Source organism: Hemitrygon akajei, chromosome 17 (genome assembly GCF_048418815.1).
Source record: "Hemitrygon akajei chromosome 17, sHemAka1.3, whole genome shotgun sequence".
In the NCBI taxonomy this organism is placed as follows: domain Eukaryota; kingdom Metazoa; phylum Chordata; class Chondrichthyes; order Myliobatiformes; family Dasyatidae; genus Hemitrygon; species Hemitrygon akajei.
This window is the reverse complement of record NC_133140.1, coordinates 13,864,597-13,882,179: the sequence shown is the minus strand read 5'-3', so window position 1 is coordinate 13,882,179 and position 17,583 is coordinate 13,864,597. Positions and strand designations below refer to the sequence as shown.

The window sequence follows — 17,583 nt, the reverse complement described above, 5'->3', positions numbered from 1 at the left end:
TGTGCCTTCAGGTTTCTGGGCTTCCTCATTGATGATAGCAATGAGAAGAGGGTGTGTCCTGGGTGATGGAGATCCTTAATGATGGATGCTGCCTTTTTGAGGTATCACCTTCTAAAGGTGTCCTCGATAGTGGAGAGGCTAGTGCCCATGGTGGAGCTGGCTGAGTTTACAACTTTCTGCAGCTTTTCTGATCCTGTGCAGTGGCCCCTCCAAACCAGACAGTGATGCGACTGGTTAGAATGCTCTCCATGGCTCAATTGCGACAGCCTTGGTGACATACCAATTTTCTTCAAACTCCTAATAAAATGCAGTGCCTTCTTTGTAGTTGCATCGATATGTTTGGCCCAGGATTGATCTTCAGAGACATTGACACCCAGGAGCTTGATCAGCGTGTCCCTTCAAGAATACACCGGGCACACCCAAACCAAAAGCCATGGATGAACCAGGAGATTTGTCATCTGCTGAGGGCTAGATCTGTGGCATTCGAGACCAGTAATCCAGAACTATACAAGAAGTACAGGTACAATCTATGGAAGGATAATTAATAGGCAAAATAAACCCAATTCCAAGGTTTGAGACAGAATCAGCTCTGGGGGGTGGGGTTTGACAAAGCAAACCTAACATCATGAATGGCTGTGATGCTTCACTCCCAGATGAGCTCAGTGCCTTTTGTGCACGCCACGCTTTGAAGGGGAGAATAAAACCACACCTGTGCAAATCCCTGCAGCATCTGGTGACCCTGTGACCTCTGTCTCAGAGACCGACATCAGAACATGTTACAAGAGGGTGAACCCTCGCAAGGCTTCAGGCCCTGGTAGGGCTGTAAATCCTGTGCCAACCAATTTTTGGGAGTGTTCCAAGGACATCTTCAGTCTCTCACTACTGCAGTTGGAGGTTTCCAACAGTTTCAAAAGGGCAACAATCATATCAGTGCCCGAGAAGAGCAGGGCGAGTTGTTTCAACAACTGTCGTCTAATGGCACTCACATCGACTGTGATGAAGTGCTTTGGGAGGCTGGTCTTGCCCAGAATCAACTGCCTAAGCAAACAACTGGACCTGCTGCAATGGGTCTACAGTGGATACCATCTCTCTGGCTCTTTATTTGGCCTTAGATCACCTGGACAATAATAGTACCCACATTAGGCTGCAATTTATTGACGACAGCTCAAGTGTTCAACACAATCGTATCCACAGTTCCAATCAAAAAGCTCCAAAACCTGGACCTTTGTGCCTTGCTCTGCAACTGGATCTTTGACTGAAGATCAGAAATAATATCTCTTCTTTCTTACCTCAAGGATGCATGCTTAGCTCACTGCTCTACTCTCTACACCCTGGTTAAACTACACTTGGAATATTGTGTTCAATTCTGGTCTCCTCACTATAGAAAAGATACGGAAGCTTACAGAGGACATTAAAGCAATTTACCAGGATGCTACCTAAATTAGACAGCATGTCTTGTGAGGATAGCCTGAGTGTGTTTGGACATTTCTCTTTGGAGCAAAGGAGGGTGTGAAGTTAACAGGGAAAATGTTGCTTTGATGCTGACTTTCTCTCTCTGCGTAGATATTGATGGACAATGTACCATCAGAGGTAGCAGTTACCGCCCTAAGATTGTACAAAGGAATGACACCCACAGCAGCCAGCATTCATGAATTTCTAATCCTTGTTTTGCTGTAAGGTGTAATATTTTAGTAACTGCCTAACCGCTGAACTCATACTGACTGGCTAATGGGGTTGCTAAGTAACACATTTTGACTGCAGCCCATTGCACTGCACAAACCATTGGTTGTTGGTATTTCTTTTTTACTCTGTTTTCATCTTATTTGACGGAAAAATAAAACCCTTGGCATTCTGTTTGTGTACTTCTCAAATGTTTCACCTGGGAACGAAATATCTAGGTAGTTTTGTTGTTGATGGAGCGGACTACACTTGACTATGAGCTCCCCAGCTGTAACTTACTGAATAAAATGTACCAATAAACAGAGGCGTAGCGCAACAGGGGGAAACATTTTGGATACAGACAGTGAAATCCTGAGGAAATAAGTCCCACTGAACATGAAGAACAAATCAGAATCAGATTTATTATCATTGACACATGATGTGAAATAATTTGCTTCCTAGCAGCAGTACAAATACAAGTATAAAATTATTTTAAATTATAAAACTATGTAAATATTGCAAACAGAGAGAATAATCGGGTCATATTCATGAGATGATGGTCCATTCAGGAATCTAATGCAGAGGGCAAAACCTGTTCCTAAAGCGTTGAGTGTGGGTCTGCCTTCTCCCTGATGATAGCAATGAAAATAGAGTAAGAACCGGGGCAGAAGGGAGGGAATGTCCTGGATGGTGAGGGTCCACCTTTTGATAATGGTGGGGTGGTTTGTTTCTTTTTTCCTTTTTGTATTTACTGTCTGTAGTCTTTTGCACATTGGCTGTTTATCAGTCTTTTTGGTTTCAATTTCTCATTAGCTTTATAGTGTTTTGGTGTATCGCAAATGTCTGCAGGAAAATGAATTTCAGGGTACTGCATGATACGCACACACATGCATACTTTGAGAATAAATTTACTTTGAACTTTTGAACTTTGAAATCTCCGATGATCTGATATCCAGCTGTTCAGAAATCCCAGTGGTTCAAGATCTGGCTCCTGGCATCTACAGTGCTCCTTGTGGACGTGTTCAGTGACGGAGAGGGGTTTTCTTGCGATGTATTCCTTTCCAGACATAATAGCCCCAGTTCCTACAATATCGCAAAAGTACCCTGTTCTGTTTTCCATGCTCTCTTGAAACTTACAGGCTCCACCTGGAGCATTTATAATTCTAATGTGCAACGTCTTTAAAAAAGTGAACTGAAAGTGTGTTGGATCGTTAACAGGATGACATCCAATTGTCTGGACATCACCATCTGGTAGTAACAAATCCTGACAGTGCCAGATCATCACTGTCTGATGAAACTGCTGGTGTAAGGATGATGCAGAGAGAGGCACCAAAATTCAGCTCAAGACCAAATATTATACCACAGGGAGAGACAACTGCAGATGCTTGTAAGGGGGAGGGATGAGGTTTGTGGTCAGCACCTGACATACTTTGGGTTTATACATTGAGCTACATTGACATACATTGAGCTATACAGCACAATAACAGGCCCTTCTGCCCACGGAGTCTATACTGCCCATTGAGCCTCCATTTCTACTGATACGCACATTCTCAACAGCTCACCCACATTTTATCACCCATCTGCCCAGTGTGGGCAATTTAGTGCTCGTCTATTGAGCCATACGTTATGGGAGGAGATTGGAGCACCTGGAGGAAACCCATGCTGTCGAAGGAAGAGCGTGCAAACTCTGCACAGAGCACCGGATGTCAGAATTGAACCTGCATTTCTGGTACTGGGAGGGACTAACTCCACCAGCTACATCACCGTGCTACCCTTAACACAAAGTGCGAACAGACCAAGGAATGTGAGGCAGGAGAAATATTTTCTCAGCCAGAGTCACAAGGAGTCATTTCAACATTGTGGCTATTTGCAACTTTCCTTCTCTCATCTGAAACCCTTGCCCACTGAATATTTTATAAACATGAGAGATTCTGCAGACGCTGGAAATCCAGAGCAACACAAAATGCTGGAGAAACTCAGTGGGTCAGAAAGCACTTATGGAGAGGAATAAATAGTTGATGTTTCAGGTGTGAAGCATCTCAACCCAAAACATTGACTGATCATTCCCCTCCATAGATGTTGCTTGAGCTGCTGAGATCCACCAGAATTTTGTGTGTCCCCCTCTGCCGTTTGATATTTTGACCCAGTAGACAAAGGTTCTAGCTGTCCACCCTATCTTCGCCTCTCATAATTTTATAAACTTCCAGCAGGCCTCTCCTCAGCCTCCAGGGCTTCAGAGAAAACAATTCAAGTTTCTCCAACCTCTCCTTGGGGCTAATACTCTCTAATCCAGACAGCAACCTTCTGAATCACCTTCTCCAAACCTCCTGTGACACAACAACCAGAACTGCACACAATATTTCGAATGTGGCCTACCCAGAAAATATTTTCACTTTTTGAGAAACCAGGAAAGGCCCACAGATATATAATAGTGACTATGAAATCTCCGATGAGATACAGGTTGACTCAGTGGTACAACTAGTAAAACTGCTGGCTCATCGCCCCAAGAAAGACCTCCTGGGCTCCTCAATATGTAGAGTTTGCCCCTGATCCAGGTTCCATTTGAAATTAAACTTTTTTGTTTCTTTTTGCAAGTCCATGTCACATCCTTTACACCAGCCTCTCAAAACAGACACTCTGTTTAAAACTTTCTCATGAGAAAAAACAATGGAATACTTTTGAGATAAATTTTAAATGATTTTAGAGTAGTGGTCAAACAGACTAATTCGAGCTGGAGGACTGTAATGAGTGGATCTGTGCTGGGACCTCTGCTGTTGACCTGGATGTAAATGTAGATGAGTGGGTTAGCAAGCTTGCTGATAATACCAAGATTGGCGGAGTTGTGGATCATGTAGAGGACTGGCAAAGAATACAGTGTGATGTAGATCAGATGCAGATATGGGTAGAGAAATGGTAGGGTTTTGGCTAGAAACCTTGACTGTACTTTTTTCCATAGATGCTGCCTGGCCTGCTGAATTCCTCCAGTATTTTGTGTGTGTTGCTTAGATTTTCTCTCGTTAGAGAAATGGCAGATGGAGTTTAACCCAGATAAATGTGAGTGTTGCACCTCAGTAGGACAAATGCGAGGAGACAGTACATTGTCAAGGACAAGGTCCTTCACAGCGTTGCTGAGCAGAGAGATCCTGGGATCCAAGTTCATATCTCTGGAAAGTGGCTACACAGCTCGATAAGGTGGTTAGGAAGGCTAATGGAATACTTGCTTTTATCAGTCGAGGCATTGAGTTCAAAAGTCAAAAGGTTATGTTACAACTTTATAAAACTCTATTTATGCCACACATCTGTGGTATTGCATACAGTTCGAGTTGCCCCATTATAGGAATGATGTTGAGGTTTTGGAAAAGGGGCAGAGGAGGTTTACCAGGATGCTGCCAGTTTAGAGCGTATGTCCTCTTTCACAAAAGGCTGGATAAACTCGGGTTGTTTTCTCTGGAGTGCCAGAGGCTGAGGGGATGATGGAGGTGTATAAGATTATGAGGCATAGATAGAATAGACAGAGTGTATCTGTTTCCCAGGGTTGAAATGTCTAATACCAGAGGGCATGCATTGATGGTGAGAGAGGGTAGGTTCCAGTGGGATGTGAGGGGTAAGTATTTTCACCCAGAGAGTGGTGGATGTCTGGAATATGCTGCCTGGTGTGGTGGTAGAGGCAAATACATTTAAGATACATTTGGATAGGCACATAGATGTAAGAAAGATAGAGGGATATCGATATTGTGTAGGTGGGAGGGATTTGTGTTTGGGTGTTTTTGATTTGCTTTTTAACGGGTTCAGCACAACATTATGGGCTGAATGGCCTGCTCCTGTGCTTTCCTCTCCTTTGTTCAATGTTCTACATTTAAGAGGATGCAGGGTGACTTGGATAGGTTAGGTGTTTGGGCAAATTCATGGCAGATGCAATTTAATGTGGATAAATGTGAGGTTATCCACTTTGGTTGCAAGAACAGGAAAACAGATTATTATCTGAATGGTGGCCGATTAGGAAAAGGGGAGATGCATCGAGACCTGGGTGTCATTGTACACCAGTCATTGAAAGTGGGCATGCAGGTACAGCAGGTGGTGAAAAAGGCAAATGGTATGTTGGCATTCATAGCAAGAGGATTCGAGTACAGGAGCAGGGAGGTTCTGCTGCAGTTGTACAAGGCCTTGGTGAGACCACACCTGGAGTATTGTGTGCAGTTTTGGTCCCCTAATCTGAGGAAAGACATTCTTGCCATAGAGGGAGTACAAAGAAAGTTCACCAGATTGATTCCTGGGATGGCAGGACTTTCATATGAAGAAAGACTGGATCGACTAGGCTTATACTCGCTGGAATTTAGAAGATTGAGGGGGGATCTTATTAAAACGTATAAAATTCTAAAGGGATTGGACAGGCTAGATGTAGGAAGATTGTTTCTGATGTTGGGGAAGTCCAGAATGAGGGGTCACAATTTAAGGATAAAGGGGAAGCCTTTTAGGACCGGGATGAGGAAAAACTTCTTCACACAGAGAGTGATGAATCTGTGGAATTCTCTGCCACAGGAAACAATTGAGGCTGGTTTATTGGCTATATTTAAGAGGAAGTTAGATATGGCCCTTGTGGCTAAAGGGATCGGGGCTTTAGAGAGAACGCAGGTACAGGGTTCTGAGTTGGATGATCAGCCATGATCATACTGTATGGCGGTGCAGGCTCGAAGGGCCGAATGGCCTACTCCTGCACCTATTTTCTATGTTTCTATTTAAATGGTGCGCAGTTTGATAGGTTAATTGGCCACTGTAAAATTGCCCCAACTGTTAGGTGAGTGGCAGAATCTAAGGGGAGTTAAGACTGTAAGACCATAAGATATAGAAACCAAATTAGGCCATTTGGCCCATTGAGTTTGCTCCACCATTTCATCATGGCTGATCCATTTCCGGCCTTCTCCCTGTATTCTTTCATGCCCTGATTAATCAAGAAACTATCAACCTCTGTCTTAAATATACCCAAAGACTTGGCCTCCACAGCCGTCTGTGGCAATGAATTCCACAGATTCACCAGCCTCTGGCAAAAGAAATTCCTCCTCTTCTCCATTCTAAAAGGACACCCCTCTATTCTGAAGTTGTATTCTATGGTCTTAGAGTCTCTCACCATGGGAGACATCTTCTCCACATCCACTCTATTGAGGCCTTTCAATGGGACTATGATGAGACCATGATGGAATTAGTCTCGGTGGGTTCTTACTGGTCAGTAGCTAATGGACTGGAGGATCTGTTTCTCTATTTTATGACTCTATAACCTGGAGTAGTATGAAGTGATTCACTTTGGCAGTTCAAATTTGTAGGAAGACTGCAGGATTAATGTCCGGATTTCTTGCAGTGTGGAGAAATAGAGGGATATTGGGGTTCACCTCCCTAGGCAATGTTGCTGTTCTATACAACCCTGGTTAGACCACGCTCGGAGTATTGTGTTCATTTCAGGTCACCTCATTAAGGGAGGATGTGGAAGCTTCAGAGAAGGTTTAGAGGAGATTTACCACAACGCTGCCTGGACTAGAGAGCATGTCTTATGAGGACAGGTTGAGCCTTCTCTTTGGAGTGAAGGAGAATGAGAGTAGACATAATAGAGGTGTACAAGATGATAAGAAACACATTGGATGGACAGGATGAGACTTCTCCCAGGGCAGAAATAGATGATTATAGGAGTCATAATTTTAATATGATCGGAGGAAAGTATAGAGGGAAATGTCAGAAGTCCTCTTTTGATACGGAGCATGGTGAATGGGTGGAACATCCTGCCAGAGGTGGTGGTAGAGGAAGATACGCTAGGGACATCTAAGAAGTGGGTGATAGAGACATGGAGGGCTGTGTAGGAAGGAAGGGTTAGATTGACCTTAGAATAGGTTAAAAAGTTGGCACACATCGTGGGATGAAGGGCCTGTACTATGCTGCAATATTCTATGTTTTGGGATCTGAAGAGGTCGCCTTTGTGTATTTATAATACAAACTAAAGATGATGCAGAGCCATTTTGGAGCTGGGTCTGGGTTACACACTCAGTTTCAGAGCGACTCTTGAACAATTGTTCTTGAGAAATAGAGATTTAGGCAAGAAACGAGGAAGTGCCAGTGAAACTGGACCTTAGCAAGATGCTAAGGAAGAAAAAGCAATGAGAGATTAGAATTTTATAAAATCGAGCACTCATAGATATTTAAACCTGCCAATATTGTGCAAAACATTAAATCCAGGAGTCAGAACTTTTTGGAGGAGAGGTAAAAGCTTTAGCAAGACAGAGGGTATTCCAGCGAGTATCGTTACAAGTTCAATGCCCTTCAGATCAGATGTCAACCAACGTCCTACCTTCCCTCTCAAATGCCACGAAGGAAAGCACAACTCTGGTTATAACACCACATCATAGGAAGGATGTAGAAGCTTTAGAAATGGTGCAGAGATTTACTAGGATGCTGGCTGGATTAGAGTTTGTCTTATGAGGAAAGGCTGAGCGAACTAGGTTTTTCTCTTTGGAGCAAAGGAGGATGAGAGTTGACTTGATGAAGGTGTATAAGATGATAGAAGGCACAGATAGAATGGATAACCAGAGGCTTTTCCCAGGATGGAAATGACTAATACAAAAGGGCATAATTTTAAGGTAATTGGAGGAAAGTATAGGGGTGATATCAAAGAGAGTGGTGAATGCCTGGAGCGTGCAGTCAGGACTGGTGATAGTGGAAGATCATTAGGAGCATTTCAGAGACAATTAGATAAGCACGTGGATGATAGAAAAATGGAGGGCTATCTAGGAGGAAGGGTTAGAGTTGGTTAAAAGGTTAGCACAACACCATCAGCCGAAAGGCCTGTACTGTGTTGTGTTATTTATACTCTAACTTGAAAGCACCTAATACCTTGGGAGGTGCTGTGGGACATCCCTGAAGAAGGGCGCTGTATAAATCTAGATGCAAGGTCCAGAACTTGTCAAACTGTGAGATCAGTCTTACTCTGCCTGGCGGCATCAATGCTGATGATGGTTTGAGGCGACAAGCTGCGATCGTCTCTCCAACTTGTCCTAGAAACTGTGACGCTGGAAAATTAAAATGTATTGAATGCCACTCAGTACTGACAGGAGTATCTGCTCCCCAGGAGAGAGGTGCAGGGGTGACTAGTGTTCCCCTCCGATACAAGCCATGATAGTGAACCTGACAGGAATGTCTTTGATTTAAAACAAAACACAAAGTTGTCTTGACATGAGGTTCCAGTGGAAGTGTAACAGAGCATTAATCTCACACTTATCGATTCCCGAACAGCTGAGATGGCAGGAAATCAAATTTACACACCATTAACACTGACACAAGGCCCCCGATATGATTTATTGCAGAGCTGTGAGCTTTCTCTACATGAATATTATCCGAAAATAAATCAGTCTGGAGGTACGGACTGCTCGGAGCAGGTGTTGTGTTACTGTTTCACTCGTGGCGGTGAATGAGTGTGGAGTGGTGTGAGTGGAGACACCAAAAGACCATAAGGCACAGGAGCAGATATAGGCCATTTGGCCCATCGGGTCTGCTCCACTATTCAATTATGGCTGATTTATTATCTCTCTCAACTCCTTTCTCCTGCCTTCTCCCCTTAACCTTCAATGCCTGTATTAATCAAGAACCTCTGCTTTAAATATACCCAATGACTTGTCCTCCACAGCCATCTGTGGCAATTAATTTCACAAACTCACCACATTCTGGCTAAAGAAATTCCTCCTCATCTCTGTTCTAATGCATCATCTCTGTATTTTGAGGCTGTGCCTTCTGGTCCTAGACTCTGCACTATTGGAAACATCCTCTCCACATCCTCTCTACCTAGGCCTTTCAACAATTAATAGGTTTCTGCGAAATCCCCCCTTCCTCATTCTTCTAAACTCCGTTGTGTCCAGGCCCAGAGCCATCCAACGCTCCTCATACGTTACGGTATCACTAGTGTTGGTAGGTGAATGTAGGGGCATTGTGAGGGAGAAGATGCTGTAAGTCCTTGTGTAAAGAACCTTGGAAAAGCAAACGTGGCACGCTTGCCTCCAGTGGTCAAGGCACTGGCTACAGGAGTTGGGACATCATGGTTCATTTGTACAATATGTTGGTGAGACCACTCAGAGTTTCGTGTGCATTTCTGGTCATCACACTATAGGAAGGAAGTGATTAAGTTAGAGAGGATGCAGAAAACATTTGCAGGAACCATGCTGGTCATAGAAGGCTTGAGTTATAAGGAGATATTGGAAGCTGGGCCTGTTTTCCCTGGAGTGATGAAAGCTAAGAGGAGTCCTTGTAGAGATTTACAAAATTATGAAGGGCAAAGATAAGATGAAAGGACACAGTCTAATTTCCAAGGCTGGGGTTTATAAAGCTAGAGGATAAAGGTTTATAAGGAGAGGGAAACAATTTTACAGGGATCTGAGGTACAAGGTCTTTCACACAGGGGGTGGTGAGCATACAGAAAGAGTTATTAGTGGAGGTGGGTATAATCACAACTTTTAAAAGGCATTAGGTTAGGTACGTGGTTTGTACATGACCCAAACAAATGGGACATTAGTTAGGCAAATGGGACTAACATACATAGATAGGCTTCTTGGCATGGGCAGTTTGGGCTGGCCTTTCACCATGCTGTATGGATCTTTGAATCTACTAAATCAGCAGAGACCCAGGAGGCCATGGTCAATGTTAGAGGGAAGCATGTGCCTGAGGACAGAAGAGTGGTGGAGTTACTCCAATCCAGTGGATTCAAGTAATCTACTGCCGTTGGGGTTGTGGTCATTCTAAGGGTCACAAATCCTCCCATGCCAACACCTCACAGAGGCCTGTTGAAGCGTAGCACACCCAATGGAGAATCATTCTTAGCCTGCTGAATGTGGGCACAGGGCGCAGAATGGATTATTACAAGTGAAATTGGAAATCAGAAACAAAATCCTAGTATTCTGAAACAAAAAACTGAGAGTGCAGAGAACACTCAGCAGGTCAGACTTTATCAGTGGAGTGAGAGGAAAAGCTTAATGTTCCATGTGTACAACATTTTGTCAGCATCAGCACCTAGTTACACACCTGGACACCAAGCTAAAAATTGAACCCGTACACCATCATAAGAGTGTCCTTAGAGTTAAGTACCATGTCTGAGATGACCAGAGAACTGTAGTTCATAGTGCTGAGATTCTTGAATGATCGAATGCTTGGAAACCTTGGTACGGGGTCAATTGCATCCAGAACAGTGGCTAACATTGAAACCCATGTCCTTTGAACTTCCCCATCATCCTCATTAAAGCCATCAGAAGATGTACCACAGATTTCTGCCTGTCAAATCTGTGTTGACCACCAACTATCAATTGAAAATAGTCCTACACTAATTCTATATTTGCCCTGTTCATATTCTTATCATCTCCCCCACGCATCTACACACTGAGGGCAATTTGCAGCAGACAATTAACCCACAGAGCCACACGTCTTTGGGATGCCCTTACAAATCAAGAACTGCTTTCATTGGTCAAAGGCAAATAAGATAAGATAGGGGCAATTGGAGCAACCAGTGTTGGTGTAGCCATGGTGTAAGTTCAAGTGTTAGAGTGTGGGAGGCTTTGGCTCAACGGGCTTGGGCAAGGCAAGTTGCTGGTAAGTTTCTTTGCCTTCATTCTTCATCTGATAGTACATAGTTAGTGCAGTGAGAATGGCTCCCAGAGATGTGTTGTGCTCTTCATGTGAGATTTGGGAATTCTGGGAGACCTCCGGCCTCCCGGATAACCACAACTGCAACATGTGCACTGAGCTACAGCTCCTCAAAGAACATGTTCAGGACATGGGAAACCGAGGAGGTGCTAGATAGGAGGGACAAGGAGGTCGTCAGCCAGAAGTAGGTACAGTAGGTAGGAGGCAGGTACTGTTAGGAGGGAGAAAGGAAACAGGCAGCCAGTGTGTCTGGTAGTGCATTGAAAACCTTTGCCAACCAACTGTTGGGAGTACTTAAAGACATTTTTAATCTCTCACCGCGGCAGTCGGAGGTTCTCACCTGTTTCAAAAAGGCACCAGTGTGAAGATGAGCAGATGATCAATAACTATCAGCCAGTGGCGCTCACATTAACTACAATGAGGTGCTTTGAGAGGTTAGTCATGGCCACAATCAACTCTGCTAAGTGAGGAGTTGAATCTGCTCCAGTTTGCATATCACCAGAATGATGCAATTCCATTGGCTTGCCACTCAGCCTTGGATCACCTGGACAATATCAATACCTATGTCAGGCCATTGTTTGACGATTAGAGCTCAGTGTTCAAGGCAATCGTTCCTTCAATACCAATCAACAAGCTCCAAAACCTGGGCATCTGCACCTTCCTTTGCACTTCTTCCTAACTAGAAGCCCAAGGAAATAACATTTCCTCCTAGCTGACAATCAACACTGGCACACCTGAGGGATACGCTTCGCTCCCTGCTCTACTCTCTCTACGCTCATGACTGTGTAGCCAGGCACAGGTCAAACGCCATCTGTAAATTTGTTGACGACACAACTATTGGCAGTTTTTCAGATGGTGACAAGGAGATGTACAGGAGCAAGATAGATCACTGATTGAGTGGTGTCACCACAACAACCTTGCACTCAATGTCAGTAAAACCAAGGAATTGATCGTGTACTTCAGGAAGGGAAGTGAGAGGACATACACCAGTCTTTATTGAGGATCGGGAAAATCCGGAAGTTCTCTCTCCAGCACTTGTTGTTTGCGCATTGTCTCATTCGGTCGCTGCTTTGTTTCTATGAGAAAATGGCTCCAAAAAAGCAATTAAGTGGTCAAAGCCTCAAAGGCTAAGAGGGAGCTGCTATCTCTCGCCAAGAAAGTAGAAATCTTAGATCCTTTGAAAAGTGAAGTGTCGCTTGCCGAAGTGGTCCTCAGTCCTCAACCTCCACAGATCCTGACTTTAGAATTATTGAGCCTCCCCCAAAGCGTCCTTATTCCCTAAACAATACAGTGAAACAACTATCTACATAGCATTTCCATTGTATTAGGTATTATAAGTAATCTAGAGATGATTAAAAGTATTACTCGTTGTTTGAACATTGTTTGCCTCACGACTCGTTTGTTCACTACTTGTGTTGTGAGCAAGAGGAAGGTGGTAAAAGCCAGTAAGGGATGGGTGGTTAGCTATGTAAAGCACTATAGCCTCAAAAACTTAAAGATCTCGGGAGAATCAGGATCAGCTGATCCCCAGGCGACATCAGTGTTCCCAGAAGAGCTACGATGGTTGCGTCTGTACTCAACATGTACAGACTTTTTTTCTTGTCATTATTCCCTAAACAATACAGTATAACAACTATTTACATAGCATTTACATTGTATTAGGTATTATAAGTAATCTAGAGATGATGTAAAGTATACAGGAGGATGTACGTAGATTATATGCAAATACTACGCCATTTTATATAAGGGACTTGAGCATCCACGTTTTTTGGTATCCGTGGGGGGTTCCAGGAACCAGTCCCGCGCGGATAAGGAGGGCCGACTGTACAATATACATCCTGAAATGTTTTATCTTCGCACCATCCATGAAAACAGAGGAGAGCCCCCAAAGAATGAATGACAGTTGAATGTTAGAACCCCAAAGTTCCCCCCCCACCAGCTCCCCTCCCTCCCCACGCGTAAGCAGCAGCGAGCAGCAATACCCCCCTCCTCCCACCAGCAAAAAAAGCATCGGCACCCGTCACCGAGCACTCAAGTGTGAGCAAAGCAACAGCAAAGTGGTAGGCTTGCAGTACTCCCAAAGACTAATTGTTCACCTGGTATTCGACATACCACAGGCTCTCTGTCTCCCTAATAAGGGAGAAAGGTGTGTCCCCGTTTCACAGCAAGAGGGAAGACATAACAACCAACTTGCTGGTTTACAATGTTAAAAGTCTGTTGCGTCACTTTTTCCAAACTCTTGTTGGGCTTGAAATTCTGCCCTGTGTTCGTTTAGGAAGAGAGACAACCAACATCAGAATATTACAAAACTTGGGTTTATTGGCAGAATCGTAACTGGCACAGCGAGTCGACGGAGTCGCTGGAGAAGTCGCGCTTTCTGGCCTCTCCTTACAATCTGCTCTTATTTATATCCCTTTTTCCCCCCACCACAATACCCCGTTACATATTAGGTAATATCGGGCACTCGTGTCCATCTATTGGCTCATAGCCAGATGTTCACGAGTTACCTGTTTCTTTTGTTTACTGTATCGTGTGACACTAATAGTATCGGTGTAGCAGGGTCCCCAGTTTCGCTCCCCTTCGCTCGCATTCCAGCTTCCTAACATGATGTGTGTTACGTGAGCCACTCCTGACCTGTAATGGCGGTCCCGAATTAACCCCAACACGAATTAACCCCAATACTAATTAACCCCAACACTCCCTCCCTTGGCCTCCCAGAGGCCACATCCCCACATCCCTTACAATCTTTTCCGTGGCTGCCGGGATCAGGCAGGGAGGTGAGCGTCCCCCAGCACTCTTTGGCGTGTCCTCCCTATTTGCTTATCCTGATTTGTCCGACCTAGGGTCACAAAATATGGGTAGGGGTTCCCTAAACATTCGCAATTTTTACAAGTAGCATGCAACATTTCAGAAAACTTATTCAAGAACAAATTCACAATCCCCCCCTTGCCATGGTCCATTTCAGTCCGTGTCCTCCCATAGCGCGTCCGCTTTCCGGGAGGGCCGTGTCCTCCCCTTCCACCGGGAACAAGGGTGCCTGGTACGCCGGTGGAGTTCCATCCTTTCCGGTCAAGGCTCGATCTATAGTCCCGCAACAACAACCACACGTAATAAAGATAGCAATTGAAATAGACAGTCCTAGAGCCGACTGTCCCAGAAACGCTCCCCACTTGCCAGAGGTCTTAATTAGCCAGTAGAAAATGATGCCAGTTATTGTTCCCCTCCCTTCTTACCTTTTAATGCCCTGTTGGAGACCTCGGTGACAGGGTATGGACCATGCCACCGTTTTCCGTTCCAGGTGAGCTTCCCCGGGCCTCGGAGGAACACTTCCACTCCTACCTTGATGGTGTCCGACCCCTGCGGCTGCTCACTGTTAGATTATTGAACTCGCACAGTTATCAATTTTACCATATTTCTAAAAACTCTCATATACTCTGTTACTCAACACACAAATGTCTGAGTTTCGGTAACTCGAAATTGAAGTGCTCCATGGCTCCCTAGTACACAGAGAGGATCAAATATGGGACGGTCGCCTTTCAAAACCTGACCTTCGCGTGGGAGATTTCTCCTCTTAACAACCAGTCTAAGGTAGGCGCCGTCAGTATCCCTGTGTACTACGGTGTACCGCGACACTTTTCTCTTCTCCTCCTCACTCCTGAGACTTTTATGCCTATCGTGGGCGGCGGGTACCCTCACTCAGAAGACTTTTCCACGGGCGGAGGATCTTCCTAAAAACAGATAAGAGTTAGTACTTACCAGTCACGATTCTGCACCGGGAATGATCTCTCCCAGGGTAATTTGGGGTTGGTGAGGGTCCGTCAGCAGACAAGATCTAACTCAGTGATTTAACTATCTAGTGGAAGTCTTCGATATAACAGGCACTTCCTGACCTTAGCCGAGCTAGCGGCCGCAAGTTGTCTGCTGTCGGACCCGCCAGCCTGTGTTGTCTCTCCCTCCCCACGTCGGGGTCACCAAATGTTGGGCTTGAAATTCTGCCCTGTGTTCGTTTAGGAAGAGAGACAACCAACATCGGAATATTACAAAACTTGGGTTTATTGGCAGAATCGTAACTGGCACAGCGAGTCGACGGAGTCGCTGGAGAAGGCGCGCTTTCTGGCCTCTCCTTACAATCTGCTCTTATTTATATCCCTTTTCCCCCCAGCACAACCCCCCGCTACATATTGGGTAATATCGGGCACTCGTGTCCATCTATTGGCTCATAGCCAGATGCTCACGAGTTACCTGTTTCTTTTGTTTACTGTATCGCGTGACACTAATAGTATCGGTGTAGCGGGGTCCCCAGTTTCGCTCCCCCTCGCTCGCATTCCAGCTTCCTAACATGATGTGCATTACGTGAGCCACTCCTGACCTGTAATGGCGGTCCCGAATTAACCCCAACACGAATTAACCCCAATACTAATTAACCCCAACACTCTGTACCCGATGATCTCGGGTCTCTGGGCACAGCCTTAGATCTTCCATCTCCCACGACACACCGATCTCCTGCCCGGACACTGACCTCCGATCCTGTCCCCAGAGCCACGAGATCTCGGCCCTCCGAAGGCGAGCTGAGTTCTTAGGCCGAGCCCTTGGCGTGCCGAGTAACGGCCATTCATGAAACCCCAAGAGCGGGTCCCATTCCCGCAGAGAACCGTAGTCAGCATGTAACTTCAGGTCAGGGTCTTCAAAAGAACCCTGAAAGGGAAAAATAGAGACATTAAAGATAGAAGTAGGGCTGTTTCTGAAGATTCAAGCAAAGGAGTCGCGTTAAGCGCTATTAGTCCTCCTAAACTCAGTAAACACGAGCAGATTTCTATAGATGTACCGTGGAGAGCATTCTAACTGGTTGCATCACTGTCTGGTACAGAGAGACCACTGCACAGGATCAGAAAACACTACAAAGTCTGTACACAAGCTCAGTATTTTTGGGGGGGTTCTTTTGCTTGTATTTTTAACTATTTAATTTATTTAAATATATTTTTATTATTATGTATTTCTGCCACAAGATTGCAAATTTCATGATATATACCAGTGTTATTAAATGTGACGCTGATTCTGGGAGTGGCAACAGTGCCAATGTCCCAGCTATGGTACTGAGGTTCAGCTCTGCAGAACTAGCCATCCCCCTTTGCAAACTAGTCCAGTACATCACTGGTATGTACCCTACACTGCAGAAAATCTTCCAGGGAGGTTCTCTTCATAATCTCTAGGAAAATTGAATTTGGCTCAGAACTTCACAAATGTGTACCATGTATGAAATGTCCTACAGTTACTCAGAGAGTGCTGGAGGACTCAGCAGGTCAGGCATCATCTATGGAGATAAGTGAAAACAAGATCAAGAGAAATAAACATCGATGAAGGGACAATTTCCTTCTATGGATACTGTCTGATCTGCTGAGTTCATCCAGCATGTTGTACATGTTGCTCAAGATTTCCAGCATCTACAGATTCTCTTGTGTCTAGAGTTACTCACTGTATTCATCCATGGTACACATTAGGGTGGTAATGAGCCAAATTCAATTCTCCTAGATTTTGTGAACTGTGGCTACTCTGACGTCACCTTCCAAACCTGTGAATTCTGCCATAAACTAGAGGCAGCAGGCGCGTGAAAGTACAACAGATTTCAGATTACCCTCAAAATTAGGCATTTGCTTAGCTTAGAAACATATTGTTGTTCCTTCATACCACTGGGTCCAAATCCTTCTCAATGGCACCTCGGCACCACCTTCACTGGAAGGACTGTGGTGGTTCGAGAAACTGACTCATCACCTCTCTTCAAGAACAGTTAGGGATGGGAAAGGAACGCTGGCCTTGCCTGCAATGCCCAGATGGTAAAGATGTGTGAGCAGAAGAGCAGAATAAAATTGTCTGACGTTTGGGAACAGTGACAATGATTTTGGAACACATTGACAAAAGTTTGGTAACAGTCGTAAAGTGACAGGTTAGGAAGATGCATTGATTATGGGTCAAAAGAACACTGATGAGGAGTTGGGAGCGGGCTAGAATGACATCGTAGAAGGGTCCTGATGAAGACTTAGCGCAAAATGTTGACTGTTCTTTTTTTTACCTCCATAGACACTACCTGACCTACATTTCTTCCAAATTTTTGTGTGTGCTGGAACAAAAAGCAAACTGCTGGGGAAACACAGCAGGTCAAGCAGCATCTGTGGAAGATGTTCTTCCAGCAGTTTGTTTCTTGACTAAGAATATTTCCCTAATGAAGTTACTGTGCCTCAGCTGCCCTCTGCAAACCGCTGACAC

The 17,583-nt window shown here is 44.7% G+C and overlaps 1 protein-coding gene across 6 annotated transcripts in view; it reads left to right on the top strand.

Moving 5' to 3' along the window:
- LOC140740502 (RNA-binding Raly-like protein) overlaps positions 1-17,583 on the top strand; it is a 1,929,462-nt gene that overhangs the window by 1,676,566 nt on the left and 235,313 nt on the right. The gene's annotated exons all lie outside the window — the stretch shown is intronic.